The sequence below is a fragment of the Lycorma delicatula genome, chromosome 1 (genome assembly GCF_047948215.1).
Source record: "Lycorma delicatula isolate Av1 chromosome 1, ASM4794821v1, whole genome shotgun sequence".
NCBI lineage: Eukaryota > Metazoa > Arthropoda > Insecta > Hemiptera > Fulgoridae > Lycorma > Lycorma delicatula.
In genome coordinates this window covers 357,219,264-357,241,075 of record NC_134455.1, presented here as the reverse complement: position 1 = coordinate 357,241,075, position 21,812 = coordinate 357,219,264, and the positions used below count along the sequence as shown (strand labels likewise).

Here is a 21,812-nt window from a genome sequence, read left to right as displayed (position 1 = left end):
AGTAAAGATATCGTAGTAAAAAGATATCGGGTAGTCAGAGAATGAGAAAGAAGAGCATATAAATAACAAAATAATAGCGTACTAAGAAAAATAACCCACAATCAAAAAAAAAAATAGGCAGAAAAAATGTATACAGAGTGTTTCTAAAATGTTGGGCTGGCTATATTTTTTCGGATTCTACTTGTAAAACTAAACAAAAAATAACCTTAGGAATAATCCTATGGAAATTTCTCCTTCGTTCTCCCACTGTCCGCCATTTTGTTATTTTTATATAAAATTTGTATATCAAGTTTGAATAGACGAATCACATTAATATTTGGTAAGCGTCTTGGTAATAAAGTTTTAAAATTATAAAAAAAATCAGGACTTAAAATACCTTCGCAAATTACAAAATGGCGGCTACGTTTTTGTTTCAATTCGTTATATCTCTATAAATATTAGTTTTAACAAAATTTATGTTTTTCTTAAAATATTAAGCCTTTTATTTTGAACAAAATGACATTTTATTTTTTTTAAATCGGTTCACAAATAGTCAAATTATGGGAGAAAATTGATGTTGTAATTTTGTGTCATATTTATTAGATCTATTATTGTGAGAAAATTATTACTTAATTTGATACTAATTTATAATACTAGAATTAACAATAATTAAAAACAATTAATAATTTATCGAATTAAACGTAAAATGGAGGACATGAAAACAGTCACATAATTACATCAATTTTCTCCCATAACTCGGTTCTTTGTTAACCAATTTTCATCGGTTACATGAACGGTAACATGTGGTTGTTCTAAACTAAAATGATTCCTCGATGGAGGATAGAAGTCTTCCAGTATTTTTTTGTTTGTGCCAACTATCATATTGTTGATATGGCCTGTATAAAAACTTAAAAGTTAGGTCTTTAAGTTGAACATGTGACTGAAAGTAAATTTTAAACTGCAAGTGTATTCTTCAAGAAAACCTTTTACATCATCTGTTTTTCTCTTTCTGTTGGCATCTTTTTAGATAAAATATTCTCCAAATGAAATAGATTCCAATCGGCTTCATAGTACACAAACAAAAATCATCAAAAAATAGAATAATGATGACACTTTTCTAGTCAAAACCTAAAACGTTAGAAATTTAAATACGAGTAATAGACTAGATAAATTTAAATCATAAATATATAGTATACGATTGCTAATAATGTAGAAATAAGTGAAAAATGAAGTACGATTTTCAATAGCAGGTAATAAATTAATAAAGATAGATTCAATTAAAGAGAATACTACAGAAGGAATAATCGTAAATAAGAAGGAAGGAAGAAAGAAAAGAAGTACTCCACTTTAGGCACCGCATCAAGAAAATTATTCCAGTGAAAATAGATTCAAAAACCAAACCAGAATAAAACCGTAGGTGAGAATGGAAAACTCCTAAGCAGAAGGATTAGTAGAAAGAAAGACTTATGAGAAAAATAGGGGATTTTAAAATATGTTTAAGATAAAGAAAAATTTAATAATAATGGGTAACCGAAATATCGTGGAAGGCAGGGAAGGTAAAATAAGTTATCCCAATCACAATTTAGAAATGAAGGAGTACAATTAAAGTTTAAGAAACTAAGAAAAAGACTGAGAATAAAGAGATTGGACTACAATTGTAACAAACCACCATTGGCACAGATCTAGAAGGGGAGTGAAATATACTTGCCCGTTAAGTGTTATACGTAGAAAGAGTGCCTAGGTGGCTCTACTTTCAGGGCTTTAGGTGTTATCCTTTTGTTAAGGTTGGATCGTGACGTTTATAAGCGTAGGGTACTAAAATTTCTTCGTTACTTCACCTAAATCCGAAGACATTCTATCATCTAACATGATTTGAGCATAGCCAGTTCTTCTAGAACAGTCAACTCAAGGTAAATCTTAGATATATGTAAAAGCATAAGAACACCAGAAGCATGTTAAGGCTTCAGATTAATTTTAAAAGATAGATAGAAAAATTAAGGCTACCTAAGTAACATAGGTTTTATTATATTTTTTTATTAAAAAAAAATTTAACTTTATAGAAAACTGAACGAATTTCAAGAAAAAATTAAATTGAAATAAAGAGAATATATGTTATTTGTAATCTCTTCAACAATTAGATAAGTACTGCAAAAATAAAAATCTGAAAAAGTAAGCTACAGAAAAAATGAAGTGAAAGAGCAATGTATCATGTTTATTTATCATTCTTTCCAACTTCTGAGAATTCGTCATAATCATTCACTACATACATTAATATACCTATAACTAATTTATTGTGTAAAAAAATTGAAAAATATTTGTTAATAATCTTCATATGTTAAAGACAGCAATACTTGGCAAATATCCTTTAAGTTTTATTATTTTTAATAATTAAAGTGACTTACGCTCAAGTTACTATCAGGAAAAAGTATGAATATTCTACCGTAAATGACACTTCACTGGGACAGATTTGAATATTTATTGAACAATCCTACCCTACTAAACGGCATTTATATGTGTGTCTGTGTATTTCCCCTTAGCACCGGAGTATACCGATCACTAGCGGAAAATCCCGATTTGTTAGTACATGTCCCGTGGTGGTCAGGTGTACATTTGTTACGTTATTATATATCGATATACCGTATATAAATCGAAAATTTGGGAAAATTTAGTACTTTTTAACTGGATCCGAATTTTTGGTCGAAAATCGCAAATATCTCAAAAACGGTCGGTCCTAGCGCTCTGAAAAGTTTTTTTGACCCTCATTAACGATACCCCATCCGCTCTCAGGCCACCGTTTGAGAGGGGGCTCGAACTATTGTGGAGGGGGTGCGATGAAGTGCCAATGTAATAACTCGGCAACCGCTCGTCCTATGACAGATTTTTACCATTCAAACGGCGTATGAATCAGCAGGTCGAGCGCTAACTGCACCGATCACTAGCGGAAAATCCGGATTCGTTAGTATCAATTTCTAGAGTTAAGTTTCTAATTTAACTTTCGTTATATCAATTTTCATCATGAAAAAAATATTTTTACACAGGAGGTAATCAATTTTGGACACCTAATAATTCCATTCCGAGAGGCCGCCCGCCAGGGTAACCCGCTTTGAGGACCTAGCTGCCGAGGCACTCCCTGCATCTAGTTGGATAAATAAAGTAATTGGATTTTAGGAATATGTACAGAGTGAACAACATAAAACCGAATCCGTAACGTAACCGCTGCAGAATCGATAGGTTATGTTGGAATGAAATTTTATGAATGATACGGATAAATTAAATAAGAAAAATATAAAATGTAATTTAAATGTTGCATTTATTTACCTTATTGTTACAAAAGATGTTCAAAATGACCACCCTGGACATCGATGCACTTTTGTGCTCGACTGATTATATTGAGTCGTCTGACGCAAAACGTTGTCGTCAATTGAGTGTATTTCTCGTTGAATGTTCACCTTCAGTTTTTCAATATTGTGAGGATTAGATTCATAAACTCTCTCCTTGAAGTATTCCCAAAGAAAAATTACAAATTGACAACTCTGGGAACATGGAAGCCACCGGCTACTGCTGACAGCTTGTTGATTTGTGAATGCTGCTTGCTTTGTAAATGTGCTGCATGAACGCGATTCAGTGAAACATTTGATGTGTGAACCGTTGCTCCGTATTGTTCGAAGAAGCTGTATTCTTTTTCATTATCAATTAATTGCGCATAGAATTCGTCGAAAATTGTGAGGTAGCTTGTGTATTGACAGACCGGTGAACAAATATTGGTCCCACTTTACAATTACCGGAAACGGCACACCAAACACCAATTTTCTCATCGTGAAGTGGACGCTCAATATCTCATCAGAATTCCTCTTCATCCAATATCTGGAGTTCTGATAAATAACGTGCGGGAAAAATGAAACCATGTCTCATCTGACATGAAATACAAAATCGGGTCTATCTGTCCAGCAGCAATGATTTCGAAAAGCCGGTTGCAATAGTCAAGTTGTTTCAATTTGTCTCTCTCCTTCAATTGTGACGCGGTTCGGTTTCAATTTTAATGCATGAAAGATTTTACGACAAGATGTGTATTTAACACCAGATTGTTGGGGTAACTTACGAAGTGATTTTTTTGGACTAGAAGAAATTCTCATTTCAATATCGGCAACGGCCTGTGGAGTCCTAGAGTAAGGTTTCGTATTTCGTTTTGCTTTTGAAACCGAACCCGTTGTACGCCATTTTTTAACTAAATTGTGAATCCCTCTTCGCTGGGATACAGGCATTCGGAAATTTTTTTACGAATACTTGACGTGATTCTTCAAACGATCCAGAACGAATATAGGCTATCCTGTCCTAGATTTAATAAGGCATTTTACACAAACACAACTACACTCGCAATACTGCACTGCAACAAAACGTATAATTTACTGACGCGTAACCACCTGACAAACGGCAGCAACAATCAGAAGTAACATATACATCCACTAGTCGCGCTAGTTATGCGAGAGTCTTTCATTAATAGTGTTGGGTAACTGTTTCATTATGGGTTCGGTTTTACGTTGCTCACTCTTTACCTCGCAATTTAAATATATGTCACTTTTAAATCTGTTAACAAATACATTATTTTACACAAATTATTGACAAATAAAAATTGTGAATAATTAGCTATAGACTTTTGAATACAAAATAGCTAAGTATAATCATCTTCTTGATTTGAATATCATTCTACGTTTGTTTTACTTCGGTATTTATAATAACATATAAATTATTAAATGTTGTAGGGTATCGACCACCAAAAGTAGGTCAAATAGAGTTTATTATAGAACAGTTCTCTCAGTTCAGTACATTAAACAATAATTTTATAGATTTTACACCAGTTTAAAAACTTCTGACAATCAATTCTGTTCATTATTTAAAATAAAAAATAATAAAACACAGAAATTTATTAAAACAAATGAATCAGTATTTCAAACCTGTACTAATAAAACCCTTTATAAATTGTCAAGGTTGTAAATTGTCAAAGAATAATCATAAGAATTATATTATGTCTGTAAATGTAATATGTATTATTCGTCGTTTAATAAATGAAATCGGGCCAGTAAGAGTTTTGTAACATTTTTTCTTCTTATTATATGAAAAGCTTAAACATTTTTTGTTATCTATTATTGTATATCTATTGTCTATTACATATATTTAACATGTATTTTTTTTTAAGAAAAGTTTTTGATTAATAACAGATTTTGATAATAGAAATGTAGTGTCTTAACCTTTTTTGATTTCAATATCGTTTTTTAAAAAACAGTTTTATTTATATTACAGAAATATTTGTTTTTTGAGCGGAAGAAATGATATCATCGAGACTCTTACCGTACGGTTTACAATTTCATTGTAATTTTTTTGGATATCACTGCGTTTTGTTAGATTTTTTTTGTTTTATTTTTTTTTTAATTACTGATTGTTATCTTACTTATTTATTATTAAAAACTATTGCCATTCTAAAACAAACAAATTGAATTTCCCGGCGAATTTTTTTTTTTTTTTTGATGATAGTCATATCACTTCATACCATAATTTTCATTTTTTAATAAAACTAGTATAATGAACTTTACAAATCTAAGAACGAAGATCCGCGATGTAATATTACACTTATTACTTTATAGGTATCGATTAAATTCGATACTTACCAACAGAATTATTTCTGTTTTATTTATTCCTTTTTTAATAAAACTATTATAATCTCTTGTAAACGAATATTTTTTTTTTTTTTTAAGAATTGGTGGGAATTAAAATAATTGTTTCATCTTCAGTACTAGCATTTACAAAAGAGCATTTATTATTAAAACATGCTATAGTATATTTTCTTTTAAATTTTATTACTTCAAATACATTATCAAGTTTTTTTTACGCTACCAAATACTATCAAGTACTGCTATCTAGCGGCGTGATTCGTAAAGGTACATTAAAAAAAATGAATAAAATGACATATTCGAGTCCCGCGGTTCATCAAATGGAAAAAGAAACGTTGTCTAACAAAATAAAATATTTTTTTAAAGTATTCTTTATTACAAATCTAATTGTACTGAAATATAATATTTTCATGCTTATTTTACTTTTTCCCCGTTTTCATTTCACTGCTATATTAGGTCATGTTTATATCTGTAAACGTAGTTCATTGACTTCGTCGCTTCTTACCTTATATATATATATATATATATATATATATATATATACATATTTATACAGCCTATGACGTTCTCCGCAACGTAAGGATTTCATACGGGGTCATACATGTAAATCGGTTCACCCATTGAACTGCTAGTGTGAACATACATACGTACACCCTAAATACATTACATTCGTTTTTGGGCAGTCGTCTCCTACTACTCTGCTTAAAGTTGTTAAATTAACCTTAGGTAAATGGTCCCTTGATTAATTAATTCTGGTTTAGAAAGGAAAAAGTCACAGTATTTCAGAAGTAATTTTTCTCAAACATCGTGTAGCGTTTTGAAATGGTAATCTTTATCACCCATCAACCGAAAATGGGTTGAAATAACAATATTCAAATTTAATTTTTTGGGTCTATAAATCCATACTTTATTAAACTTCTTTCCAAGTTTTCAGTCATTTAACAGTTGATATTCTGTCCCTTTTTGCTATGTGGTAGTCATTTTATTTATATCAACAACATACCAACTGTAATTCAACCTTACCACTGATTCTCTACTCTATATCGTTAGTCATTATTTTATGTTTTATAAATTCTAAACTTTGCTTCCATAGTTTTTACACTCAATAATCCCTTTAATTACGAAATTAACGTAAATTGGATATTTAAATGTTTGTTAGGAAAATAGTTCACTTTTCTTTGCAAAATTCAGTCACAAACCTTCTCCACTCTTACGTCTTCATACTCTTAATAATTTAATTAAGATGTAATTTGATTTTTTTTTTCTTTTTAAAGCTAAAAATGTAAAAGACACAGTTATAAGCAATGAAAACATACATACGAAAAGTATGGTAGTAGCTAAAAGGGATTTAAAGATTAGAACTTTACTAAAAATATTTATGTTGTTGGAGTACTTTTAAAAATGAAACATGGAAGAGAAATCAGAGATTAGGAAATAAAAAACTGGAATTTTTTATATATGATATGATAGGAAAATTTGAAATTAGTGGATTGAAAGAGTACAGATTAGCAATATACCAACTGCACTTTATCAGTCTACCAATTCCAGAATCCTCCTATCACATCAAATTTCAAAAACTCATATTTTTTAAATCTCTGATTTTTCTATCCGTGTTTCAAATTCAAAAGTGTTGTATCCACATAAATATTTTCAGAAAACTTTCTAATCATTCAACCCGTTTTATCTACTACTAGACTTTTCTTATATAACATTTTTCCTTGCTTGTACCTGAGTGCTTTAGATCTAACTTTAAAAAGAAAAACAGTAAAATTATATTACTAATTAGTACACACTTTGCAATTTTACTTCCGAAATTCTGTAACTTTTAATGTATTATGATAACTTTTAGTATTTAATTTCTCATTATCATCATTTCTTATTAATTATTATAGCTTATGATTTACTCATTCTTATTTTCGAAATAAATACCTCTTCTAGAATATATTTTCATTAGAATTTCATGAAATTTTTTAATAAAAATCCATTTTCATTAAAGTTACCCAAATATTACGATGTAATTGTGAAAAGTATTTTATATGAAGCAATTCATTTTTAATTTATGATTCTATTTATGTATAATTCGCTAAACTAACTACTGTTATGTAAAAAAAAATGATAAGCAAAAGCTAGTTATATTAATAAATGCGTATTTTTTTTATCTACGTAACTGATTACCGATTTCAAAAAAAAAAATGTTGAAAATGCTTGACTTGAAGAAATCTATAAATAATCTTTAATCGAATTACTAAAAATTCATTAAATCTACTTTTAAATTGATACTGAGGTATATAAGAAAGGGAAAGAATAAAACCTTTTCTAACTTGGTACTAAGATATCAGATATTATACAGAATGGTTTTAAAATACATAACGGTATTTCGATAGTTAATATAAGTTATTATAAGCAAAATATTCCTATAAACGTTGATCTGGAAATACAATATTTTTGAATTACGTCTATAAAGGAACTATCGACAATTAAGAAATACTATAAACAGGAAGTGCAAACTTGCGAAAGAAGAGTGGATTAAAGAAAGTGTTCAGAAGTGGAAATTGCAATGAAGATTGGTAAAATAGACGAAGCATACAGGATAGTTAAGGAAAATTTTGGGGTACATAAATTAAAATCTAATAATGTGTTGAACAAAGATGGTACACCGATTTATAATACGAAAGGTAAAGTCGATAGGTGGGTGGAATAAATTGAAGTATTATACGGAGGAAATGAATTAGAAAATGGTGTTATAGAGGAAGAAGAGGAAGTTGAAGAGGATGAAATGGGAGAAACATTACTGAAATCTGAATTTAAGAGAGCATTAAAAGATTTGAATGGCAGAAAGGCTCCTGGAATAGACGGAATACCTGTAGAATTACTACGGAGTGCAGGTGAGGAAGCGATTGATAGATTATACAAACTGGTGTGTAATGTTTACGAAAAAGGAGATGTTCTGTCAGACTTCAAAAAGAGTGTTATAGTCATGATACCAAAGAAAGCAGGAGACGATAAATATGAAGAATATAGAATAATTAGGTTAACTAGCCATGCATAAAAAATCTTAACTAGAATTCTATACAGCATAGTTGAGAGGAAAGTGTCAGAAGAACAATTTGGTTTCAAATAAAGTACAGGGAGAAGGGAAGCAATTTTAGGCCTCAGAATAATAGTAGAAGGAAGATTAAAGAAAAAAACAAACCAACATACTTGGTATTTATAGACCTAGAAAAGGCATTCGATAACGTAGACTGGAATAAAATGTTCAGCATTTTAAAAATATTAGGGTTGAAATACAGAGATTGAAGAAGGATTGGTAACATTTACAGGTACCAAACAGCAACAGTAACAATTGAAGAACATAAGAAAGAAGCCGTAATAAGAAAGGGAGTCCGACAAGGATGTTCCCTATCCCCGTTACCTTTTAATCATTAAATGGAACTAGCAGTTAATGATGTTAAAGAACAATTTAGATTCGGAGTTACAGTACAAGGGGAAAAGATAAAGATGATGAAGCTGAGAGTAAAAAGGATTTAGAAGAAACAAGGAATGGCATGGATGAAGTCCTACGCAAGAACTATTGCATGAAGATAAACAAGAACAAAACGAAAGTAATGAAATATAGTAGAAATAACAATGATGGACCACTGAATGTGAAAATAGCAGGAGAAAAGATTGTGGAGGTAGAAGAATTTTGTTATCTGGGAAGTAGATTAATTAAGTAGACAATTACCTTCCTCCCGCAAGCGAACCAAAGGAAAAAAAGATGTGATATATCATCATTAAAAGCGATCAACACTTTGTTTTGCTGTATGAAGATAGTATTTTTTTTTTAAAGACTTAAGTAATGATTTGAGTAATTATAACCATTTAAGTTATTAAAATTAGATGTAGGAAGGCTTTTTGTGTGAAATCTTCGGTGTTAGAGAAAATCGCGAGGATCGAGCTTCTGTGAATTGATTAATTTGATACTTGAGGGTTGTAAGGTATGGTAGATAGGTGGTCGTTGTTGGAAAAGGCCATACTAGGGGGATAATAGGTTGTGTAAATACACTGATTGAAATGTCTGCCGAGATATTTGTATCGGTGGCATTCTGACAGAGAGCAAACTAATAACTGTGTTGTGTTATCAAGTTTAGAGGGTCTAAAAGACGACCTCCGGTAAAGTCCATCATGGCTTGAAACGGAGAGAGGTGGTGTGGTAACCGGGATCGTCACAAGGCGGGTCTTCCCCTATAGAAGTCAGGAGATGAAATATGAAAAAAAACTACTGAAAATTTGAATCTGAATAGATTAATATGAATAATATTCACAAACAAATAAAAGTTTAAAAAATTCGAATTTAATTTTTTTTTTTAAATCCGAAGTGAATATTTAATTATAGTTATAATCAAATCAGAGAGTTGATAATATTATGTAACAATGGAGATAATATCAAATTATGTATCATCCTAACTGTAGTCTAATGATAGTCTAAATTATTCAGCTACTCCTTGATCTAGTTTAAGAAAGAAATTCTCTTTTTTTAAATTTTATAAGATTCATTATTATATACGTCAGTAATCATTCTTTCTTGCTTTAAAGTAGCTACTGTTCAGTCATTTCTCTTGCGAAAGTTCCCATAAAAGTGGGATTCAAAAGTGATAAATTTTTTGATGTTTTTTATAGTGATCTACCACTTGTCGCTCGTTAAGTACCAAAACCGTGTACACAGTTTGCAGGAAGATTTGAGGCGTTGAAATAATATAATAATGGAGACAAGATCTAACTTTGCAGCTGTTTATCTAAATCCTGTTTGTCTTCTAAATAACTACCTACTTGTTGTGCTAAGAAGATCATGTCCTGGTAGAAAGGAGTAGAAATAAAATTTTATTTTACATAATAAAATTAACAGTAAAGGTTTACTTTATCGAATTACCACTCTATTCAAAGAAAACTGTACCCTTGTAGTTATTTAACTTTTACATCAACGACTCAGATGTATTGTAGCTGTTAAATCTTTTTAACTTTATTTAAAAATCAAGTTGGTTGTGAGAATTAATTTGAGGTTAAAATAAAGTACTGTAATCCAGAGAGATAAAGTTTTCAGAGTAGTTCAGAGGAAACATTTGATAAACTGATTGGTCTCTAAGGTGATAAAAAGTTTAGAGGTTTGATTGGAGTGCGTATCTTAAACAGCTTCACTGAATAAGGTAGAATTTTGTTCTAAATATTGAATCAAACGTTTTTCCTGCAAGAAAAAATGAATGCAGATTTAAAATAAAATTTTTCTCAACTTGAAAAAGAAGACCTTTCATACAGTCTCTTAACTTTTACCTAGTCACTTCCAAGAAACATTCACCCATATAATACTTGTTTTCTAAACCTAAAACAAATTAAATCGATGCAACTGACAGTTTCAGAATAATATGGATGTAAATTGATGAAAAGTTATTACTTATTGTACGATGTCTAAGGGTAAAGTATTGCAAAAGATCAAAGAGGTTTTGGAATTACTTAAAAAGATAATTGAATAGTTAGAGGTAAATCTCACATTATAAGTATATATTTTTTTACAAAGATTATTAAATTGAAGTCAGAATTTAATCTTTAATTAATTATTGTTACTTTTTTATTCTTTACATTTTACAAAAGTTTTAGATAAGTTATAGTTACATCAATTTTTTTTAAATGTTTCTCTCTGTAGTAAAAATAACTTATAAGCTCGTAACCATGTAATTCAACTTCACCTGCACCTTCATTAATAAAATGGTAAAGATTTTATCCTCCCCCTTCTTAGAATTAAAAAATATTTTTTTTACCTACCATAGTTTACCGTTTTTTTTTTTTTTTTTTTGTTTTTTTATTTAAAGAATAAAATTATTATTAAAAAACAAAAAACCCGACTACTATTTTCATTCATCATCCTAGAATAAATAATTATGAAAAATGAAGAAAAAATAAACAGGATTCCCTTTCGTTTCGTACTGACTGTTTTTCAGGATACATCCTGAACCACGTATGGGATGACACCCGCCTTGTGACGATTCCGATCGCCAAACCACTCCCTCCATTCCATTACCGCAGGTTCGTTTTCCATTACTCCCAATTACCGGAGGTTGAAATCCATTTCCCCTATTACCGGAGGACGTCGTTTAAACCCTTTAAACTTGATAAAACAACACAATAATCGATTTGGCCTCTGTTAGGATGCCACTGATGCAAATGCCTCCATAGATATTTCCATCAGTGTATTTACACAAATTACTATCGCATTCGTATGGCCTCTTTCAACCACCACCAGCTACCAAAACCTACAACGCAATAATTGAGGGGAATTAACCGATTCGCAGAAGCACGATCCCTGCGCCTTTCTCTAACACCGAAGTTTTAACAGTTTCACGCAAAAACTCTTCCTAGATTTAACTTCGATTAGACTATGTACTCAGTTCATTACTTGGTTGAGTCTTGAAACACCAAAAATATTACACTCATACCAACAAAACAAGCGTTAATTGCAAAAACGACAATTTTGTATCCTACAAGTGAATTTATTCAGTCATCTTGATTTATTTAAAAATCAAAAAATATTCAAAAATTTAATAAGTCTCTAATGAAAACATACCCTACCTCTCTACATTCCGGTCCGCTTTCGGGAGTGAGGTCAATGCCTACACCCTCCCACACCACAGCTCCATCACAGAGTTCTTCACGCATCCATCTCATCCTAAAAGCGAATATCTAATATAACCGGAGCTCGATGCCAAAATTCTACTTTTTATGTTATGTTGGGTGCCTGTTGGTTTTAACTTAGTATAGGCCGTTAAAGTTACTATCTAATATAGCCTACATCTGTGTATATGAGATGATGATAGTAAAAAGAGTTCCTTTTTTATAATTTTATGGCATACCAACATTCATTAAAAGCTGAAAATAGAGAATTTTTCCCCTCCAATGTAGCGCATTCACCAGTTGGTTAAGATAATCTAAGATAACCTTATATTACTTCCAGTTACTACCTGTAACTATTACTACCAAAACAGCTGTTTGCAATTGGTTAGATCCGAATAAGAGATTAGCCTCTGAGGTTATTAAAGCGTTGAAATTCAAAGGTTATATTTATCGATAAGCCTGAAGGAGTTACTGCCTCATTCTTTAAGGATGAAGTAATGAAAATGTGGAGGCTAGAACGAAGAGGTTAGGAATTATCAGCGAGCGGGATAACCCGAAGGGTGTAAGGATTGTAACGAAAGACAGTGAGGCGGAGTGTGGACTAAGAAGCAAGGAGACTATAAACAAATATGGAGGACTTTACCACTTTGTTCAAAGTGGTGTTTCGTGCCGGACGTAGAGGCAGCAATGACAAGCTTTCGCGTACAATGTTTTTTGGAAAAGGGTAGTTTGTTTATTGATTGCCAGTCACGTAAAACAAAGAATTATTTAAATGTCAGCAGGGGTTTCCGATGTCTTCGGTTAGGCCACGTGGCAAAATCGTGTAAAGAAAAAGAGTTTTTTTCCCACTGTGGCAAAGAGGGACACTATTTTAAAGACTGTCAGGTTAAAATGGATGGAGCCCTCCTACCTGCGCAAACTGTCTCCGTGCTCGAAAGCCGGCAAATCGTGATTGTAAATCAGAAGAATGTCCCACGTACGCTGGTACACGAGACCTTTTATGTGGTAAGATTGATATTCAGGGCTATTATAGGATTGGTGTTATTGTATTTTGCTTTTTTTAGGATTTTCAGCTTTAGCTCATTGTTCTTCTGTTTTTTTGTTTTTAGTTATTGTGCCGGTTTTTGATTTGAATTTGTTTTTTTTTATTTGTTTGGTTTTATTTTTATGTATAATGATTTATTTTATTAGTTTCAGACTTTGATATCTTTTTTTTGTTAGGTCTGTTCGGTTTTGTTTCAGTTTTGGTTTTAGTTTTAGTTACATATTCTCCTGATTGTTGTGATTTAACGATAATGTTCGGTTTGGTATTGTATTATATGTTTTCAACTAGTGTTTAATTTTGTTAGAGTTTAAACACATCAGAGAAGTAGGAATTGGTTTTCTTATACGTTTTGATAAGTTTGTTTTATACTGGTTAGTTTCAGATCTGTTTTAGATTTATTTTAGGTTGTTGTTTCACTGTGTTATTATTGGCTTAGTTTTTATTTGTATGTTTCGTGTTTTGGTTTATGTTTATGTTAGTGTCTGACTGTTTGCTTAGATTAGATTGTTATTATGTGTTGTTGTCTGTTTTACGTTTTGTGTTTAATAGGTTTTTGTTCTCAGATTAGCGATTAGAGTTTGTGTGTTTACTTTAGCGATTCGTTAGGTTTGTTTTATAAATTAGTTTTAATTACTTTTAGTTGTTATTTACTTATTAGTTTTAGTTTTTTTATGTGTATTTTAGGTATTTATCAAGATGGTTTATTTTACTGATTACCTTTAGCCTAGTTTTTTGTGTTTTTGTTTGAGTTAGGTATTTGCGATTTGTGGAAGTTTTGATTACAACTTTATATTTGTTGTTTATTGTTTGTTTTATGTTTTCAGTTTTTGAAATAATTATTGCACGCAAAACAGGCTGTTTTTCGTATTGGGCTCACTCTAGCTTGGTTAGGATTGAGGTCAGCTCAATCGGATGGTCTCGTTTAGGACAGATCATCGTTGCTTGGATCCACGTTAGGCGTGGTTCACCGATGGGAATGTCGCTTGTGGCATTCGCATAGGTGAAATCTTTATGTGTTGAGGCTTTTGAAGATGACCTCCGGTAAAGGGCTAGGCACGGAGGGAGTGTCGTGACGGCCGGATCCATCATATGACAGGTGTCTTCCCTCAGACGGGTGAAGCTACAGAAGGGAACAAACATACATAACACATTACTACTCCTATGTACGTAGTCGGGGAAAAATAAACAAAATTGATCAATAAAATACAGCACTTTAAAAAGGGAGTTGAAATAAATTAAAAAGGGCTAAATAACAAAACAAAAAAAACATATATTTATTTTAATTTTTAAATGTTTTTTTAACCTTGTAGACGATATATATATATATATATATTAGTATTCCATTAAAAAACGAAGAAACTTTCAGAAAATGATCTACTGGGAAAAATAATGAAAAAGGTTCAGATAAATATAGTCTGAAAACGCTTTGATTTCGAGTTACGGCTAGCGAAAGATTTCACCCGCATTTCTGCTCTTCTAATAAAATGAAGCCCTACTGCAATTTTTGGGACTTAAATTAACGAGAAAAGTTGGTGGTATCTTACGTAATTTTGACTGGAAATAGGATAAAATAGGTCCAACAACTGTAACTCCTATAGTTTTTAAGATATCCGACGTAAAACACAAAATTTGGTACCGAAAGCCTAGTTTTTTTTAGGCTCGCACTGCAATAGCTTTGTTAAATGATTAATAAGTGCGAAATATTTAGTAAAAAAACTTGTAGAGAAACAAATTCTAAGAAGATAAATGTAAATACAGCTAATAAAAAGTAAATAAAAACTTTAAAAACAGTACGTGTAGAATGTTTTCACTTCATAAATGACTATTTTTAGAATTGATCGTAAATATATCTTCATTAGTAAATAGAATAGAATTGACCTTATCAGCGTTATCTAGAATTCAATGACGCAAATTTAACTACTGGGAGTAATCTGTTGGCTGCAAATTTTTAACCTTCTGCAGGAAGAAAGGATAAAGATTTTCTATCCGTAAGACAATGTACGCGCTTCAATTTTTTTTTTTTTAAACCAGTGTGACATGAAATTCGCCTTGTAGTAGTGCGTGGGCTAAGCTGAATATGCTGAATTACACGATTTTTATCGTTAACAAATTGATTTACTTGGCGTTCAACAGAAAATGAACACATTGGAAATGACCCTTTCGCTTGTAAATGCTGATACACCGAAGAATGTTTATTAGGTACAAAGGAATAATACGATTATCATTTGTTTGCTGTTTTGCTTCAATAAAAACCCGATTTTTAAAAGTTTTAATTAACTTACATTAATCTTCTCAGAATTAAATTCTCTACAAATTTTGTTACGAAATCTTCCGCATTTATTAGTCATTTAACAAAGCTATTTTAGTACAAGTCTAAAAAAACTTATTCCGATAGCGAATTTTGTGTTTTATGTCGGATATCTTAAAAACTACTGAAGTTACAGTTCTGGGACCTATTTTATCCTACTTCCTGTTCAAATTACATAAGAAACCACCATCTTTACTCCTTAATTTGAGTACCAAAAATTACAATAGAGCTTCTTTTTATTAGAAGCCGTAACTCGAAAACAGAGCATTTCGGAACCTATGTTTAAATTAATTTTTTTTATTATTTTCACCAGTAGAACATATCCTGAAAGTTTCTCCGAGGAACACTGTGTATACATACATATATATATATATATATATGTCGGAGAATAAAGTACAGTGGAGTATCTTCCGACAAAACGATGAGAATATTCTTTAGAATATCGGTATTTTTAGTAGTTTTAAGAAATGTACTATTACTTGTAATATTTTGTAAAATAAGGTTTAAATTGTTTTATTGCGGTAGGCTTAGGCCTAGGTAGGCACATGGTTGTCAACGTAGTCGGGATCCCAGGACGATAGGGGTATCATAAAATTAATAAGGAAAAGGAAATATGCAGTAGGTATATTATTTGAGAATATGGAGAAAGGGTAGTCTTGCTTTGGAGCCCAGATCGAGCGGACGTCCTGGTGGTCGCGAATTCGTTATTTCCCTGAGCCTCGGTCTATCGCAAGTTGTTTTAGTATTGTTTGAGTTCTAAATTAAATTAATCTTATATTATGATTCGTGTACTGCTGTGTTATTGATGGGTGATAGTTATCATTTGTAATTGTTTCATTGTACGAGTTGTCTACTCATTTTTATTGGTTGAGCTTTATTATAGTCTTATATATTCTCCACTTGTAATAGTAAAGATGAGTGAAACACAAAACATTGAATCCCTGACAAATCTCCTCGCCTCTCCGATATCAGAAGTGGGATCGTCTCCATCTGGTCCATCACCTGATCAGAGGAATACATTGTTTGAGTTTATGAAGTGTTGTATGCAAAAGCCATTATCGACAAAGAAAAGTGTTGCGTTACCACGATTTAATCCAGAGAGTGCGGGATCGGATTCTGTTGCTTGGTGCTCTGCAGCAGAACTGTGTCTATTAGAAAATCCTCTTCATCGCGCAATGTGACGTGTTTCAAATGTGGGGTAGCTGGTCATATTGCGCCAAACTGTACGGCTCCAGGTAGCAGCCGTAGCGGTCCAGGGAACAACAAGGAGAATGGTAGCGTCGAACGCCGTGTGAATCTTTGCACAGTTGCAGCTCCTACTGGTATTCTAAACCATCTTGGTGAGTCGTTTCCATATTGTTTTGATTCAGGAGCGGAATGCTCATTAATAAAGGAATCGATAGCGATTAAGTTTTCTGGACGTAGAATTAATGAATTAATAATTTTGAAAGGCATCGGAAATTTTGTAGTAAATTGTAGCATGCAAATTTTATCTATTGTAATTATGGATTTGTTTACATTAGAGATTCTTTTTCACGTTGTCCCAGATGAATATTTGAGTTATAATATTTTAATTGGTCGAGAAATTTTGAGCTTGGGTTTTGAAGTAAATATTTCTCAAAATAATTTTAAAATCTGTAAATCTAAAGTAGTAAATGAATGTAGTAAATTCGAAATTATAAATTTTGATAATTGCAGATACGATAGAAGAAGCGTTTGAAAGACTTCGAGTGGTATTAAAAATTCTTATAGATGCGGGATTCTCATTTAATTTTTCAAAATGTTCTTTTTTCAAAACATCTGTTTCATACCTTGGGTACGAGATTCAAGAAGGACAAGTTCGTCCCAACCCTCGTAAAATAAACTCTTTAACAATGGTACCCGCTCCAAGGACCGCTACTCAGCTTAGACAATTTATTGGCCTTGCATCTTATTTCCGACGGTTTGTCCCTAAGTTTTCACAAATCATGAAACCATTATATGCTCTTACCTCAGGTAAAAAATATATTGAGTGGACTGAGACACATGAAAACGCCCGACAAAAAGTAATTCATACTTTGACCAACGAACCCGTCTTAATTATCTTTGACCCGGATTATCCTATAGAACTGCATACCTATGCTAGTTCCGATGGTTACGGAGCAATACTCATGCATAAAGTAGACGGTAAAAATAAAGTTATTGAATACTTTAGTAAAAGGACAAGCCCAGCCGAGTCCAGGTATCATTCTTACGAACTCGAAACTATGGCCGTTGTTAAATCTATTAAACATTTTCGGCATTACTTGCATGGACGACAATTTACTGTTGTAACTGATTGCAATTCATTGAAATCTTCTCAAAATAAGATTGATCTTAATGATAGAGTCCATAGGTGGTGGGCTTATTTACAGGCTTTTCAGTTCGATATAGTTTATAGAGAAGGCAAACGTATGTCGCACGCGGATTTCTTCTCTCGAAACCCTTTGTCCGATTTACCAAAACAGGTTAATAAGTTTAAAATAGGAGATCACGTTTTGATTAAGAACGAAGAACGTAATCAAACGAAACTCGATAGGAAATTTAGAGGTCCATTCGTAGTAACAGAATTACTTGATAACGACAGGTACACACTAAAATCTTTAAGTAGTAGTAGAAGTTATAAGTATAGTCAAGATAAGTTGAGAGAAATGCCTGAGAATTATATTCCTAATGAGTTGGATGTTTCCTCGGACAATGAAAGTTGTGCCGAGGAGACTGTTGATGTTGGTCCTGAAACAGGGACTATGGTTTAAAAAGAGACCACCAATGACGCAATGCACTAATGGCTGGCAGCAGGTCGTGGACCTGGAATTTTTATTTTTCGCACATGCATCAGTGTGTAGTCGTAACTGCAAACTAAATTAGTGGCTAATGTTAGTTTACTCAGGGCGCGATGGGCACCTGATGATGTGTCGGGCAGGTAGTTGTGGCAACTACAGAATATGTATGATACTGTATGTGGCATACAGGGTAGCCTAGAGATAGTGCAGAGGTCTATTGGTGGAGGAAATAAAATCTTATTTGACAGTTAAATGATAAGGAATAATGATTGATGGCTTTTCGATCTCTTGAGTACTGTACGATGACTATTTAGGATAATGAATAATTAATGGATTTCTGTTACTCGAGAGGACTTCTGAATCTATCTTTTGTACTTTAACTATTGTAAAATGCTTTATAATGACCGAGGTCAGTTGAAAACAAAAATTAAAATACCACTGTAACTCAATGTTTTAGATACACCCGAGGGCGTGTGATTGTCAGAATGGCCGTGTCGGAGAATAAAGTACAGTGGAGTATCTTCCGACAAAACGATGAGAATATTCTTTAGAATATCGGTATTTTTAGTAGTTTTAAGAAATGTACTATTACTTGTAATATTTTGTAAAATAAGGTTTAACTTGTTTTATTGCGGTAGGCTTAGGCCTAGGTAGGCACATGGTTGTCAACGTAGTCGGGATCCCAGGACGATAGGGGTATCATAAAATTAATAAGGAAAAGGAAATATGCAGTAGGTATATTATTTGAGAATATGGAGAAAGGGTAGTCTTGCTTTGGAGCCCAGATCGAGCGGACGTCCTGGTGGTCGCGAATTCGTTATTTCCCTGAGCCTCGGTCTATCGCAAGTTGTTTTAGTATTGTTTGAGTTCTAAATTAAATTAATCTTATATTATGATTCGTGTACTGCTGAGTTATTGATGGGTGATAGTTATCATTTGTAATTGTTTCATTGTACGAGTTGTCTACTCATTTTTATTGGTTGAGCTTTATTATAGTCTTATATATTCTCCACTTGTAATAGTAAAGATGAGTGAAACACAAAACGTTGAATCCCTGACAAATCTCCTCGCCTCTCCGATATATATATATATATATATATACACACACACACACAGTAAATACACTTGGAAATCCACATTTACCATTATTCAAAAAATTATTAATTTATTGTTTTACTCATTGAAAATAATTGGATGGTAACCTCCAATACAGTTATTACTACAGGGGGTACCTAGTTCCACTAGAATATGTAATAATTGTTTATTTTTATTATTTTACTTCTATTTTATATTGTTTGTTGTTTGTCTCTCAAGCTATGTATTAAGAATTTATAACTGTAAATAATTTTATTTTCACTTGTATTCCGTTTATTTTGTGAAATAAAGATTATTATTATTATTAAAACTAGCAAACCCGATAATTCTTCGCTATTGCTAGATTTGAGTATGTATATAAAAGTTAAATGAACATAATTGAAAGTTTGATAAAACATTAACAAAATGAACATTACGGAACTTCACAAAATTTAACCTACTCTTTTTCCATTTTCCCGCTTTCCTTTTCCCATGTTCTTTTTCCCCTTTTCCTTTTTTTCCTTTTCCTGTTTCTCCTTTTTGTTATTTTCCGTTTCCCATTTTCATTTTTACCATGTACCTTTTCCCTTCATAATTTCCCCCGCCGACCGCCATTTCCCATCCCCTTTCCCATTTTCCCTCTCCGTTTCCTTCCCCCTTTTATTTTCCTTACTTTCTCTTTCCCCTTTTTCCCTTTTCTTTTTTTCTCCTTTTCCCTTTCCCTTTCCTTTTCCCCGATTATTTTTCCTTTTTTCCATTTTCCATTTTTTCCCTTTTACCTTTTTCGATTTTTCCCTTTTTCTACTTTTCCTTTTCTCCTTTTTACCCCCGCGCTTAAATCGGTCCAGTAGTTCTTAGTCTATAGCGGACATATGAAACATTGAAATGGAATCGTAAAATATTTAATATAACGTGTGTTGCTTTTACGTCCAACAGATAGCGCTATTTAAAAAAAAAAATGTGTCATCTTTTCAAAAAGGTGTGACATCTTAGGTATATAAACAGTAGGTATATAAAAACACGCGAGTATTCGAATGCAACGATGTTCCAAAATTTCAAAGCAATCGGTGAAGAACTTTCGGAGATTTAAGATTTTGAACTAACGAACATTTACATTTTTATTTATATAGATATACACCTACACACCTATAAGCGTACATACACCTATATATATATCACTCCGTGTATCTTATGGAGTTTATTTTAAAAAAGTAGGAAAAATGTTTTCATCTCACTGTGTTGCAACAATTTTTTTTTCCACTGTTGTTTATTTATTAATATTTAATTGTTTTTTATGAATTAATTCCCTGCAAAATAATCAAAAGTAAATCATTAAAAAAGTAAACCGGAATGTTTAAAAATATTGAAAATCCTTCCGAAAGTTGTAATAGCGGTTCTTATTATCTGTGTACAACTGAACTGTGTAAAATAGTTTTAAAAAAAATCTATAACAGGTATTTTTTAATGCTTGCAATGTCAGCCATTTTTATTAAATATAAAAATTATTACAACTTAGTTTTCTGTAACATTAAAAGTGGTAGAGTCCCACCAAATTTAAACTTTATTACTGTAAAGTATTATTCTTTTATCAGATTAAGTTCAAGAAAAGACCGGTTTCATAATTTAAACAATTTTAGATAACAAAGTTCGCTTGAACAATTGTTATCATGATTTTCTCATTTAACTGTGTATTTAGAAGTTCATACCTGCATAATTATATGTAGAACTATTATCAATGCGTGTAAATTGCTTTGTACATACTATAATTAACTGCACAATATAATCTTACCATGTAGGCCAGCCATTGTCTAACGTGTAATTTCCTCTCGTAAATGCCTGGTAACCAATTTATAATATAACTAAATCCCTTAACCAAATACAGTACTGTAAGTTTCATAATTATAATTTTACGTACAAGCTAGTTTTTTTTTAAATGCAATATAAAACTATTACTTTTTGAAAAATTACCTAACACTGCATTTAATATTTTGAAAATTAATAGGAACAAGAAATGAAATGGAGGTAAGGTTTACAAAAAAGTTTGTCTATTGTCACAGCCATTTTTCAGTCATAAGGAAATATTTTAAATATAAAAAACATAACAAAAAGAGACCACTGTACATTTTTTTTGCAACCACCAGTAAACCAATCGGTTGCATTTCTTACCTATTACAAAACAATATATATGAATAAATTATTATAAGTTATTTTAAAATTAACTAAGTAGTATTTTTTTTTATTCAAGTTTCCAGTACTATGAAGAAATTTGTCTATGTGATTTACAAGTCCATATTATT

General features: G+C 31.7%; 1 protein-coding gene across 2 annotated transcripts in view; it reads left to right on the top strand.

Moving 5' to 3' along the window:
* LOC142318422 (trypsin epsilon-like) overlaps window positions 1-21,812 on the top strand; it is a 221,966-nt gene that overhangs the window by 28,831 nt on the left and 171,323 nt on the right. The gene's annotated exons all lie outside the window — the stretch shown is intronic.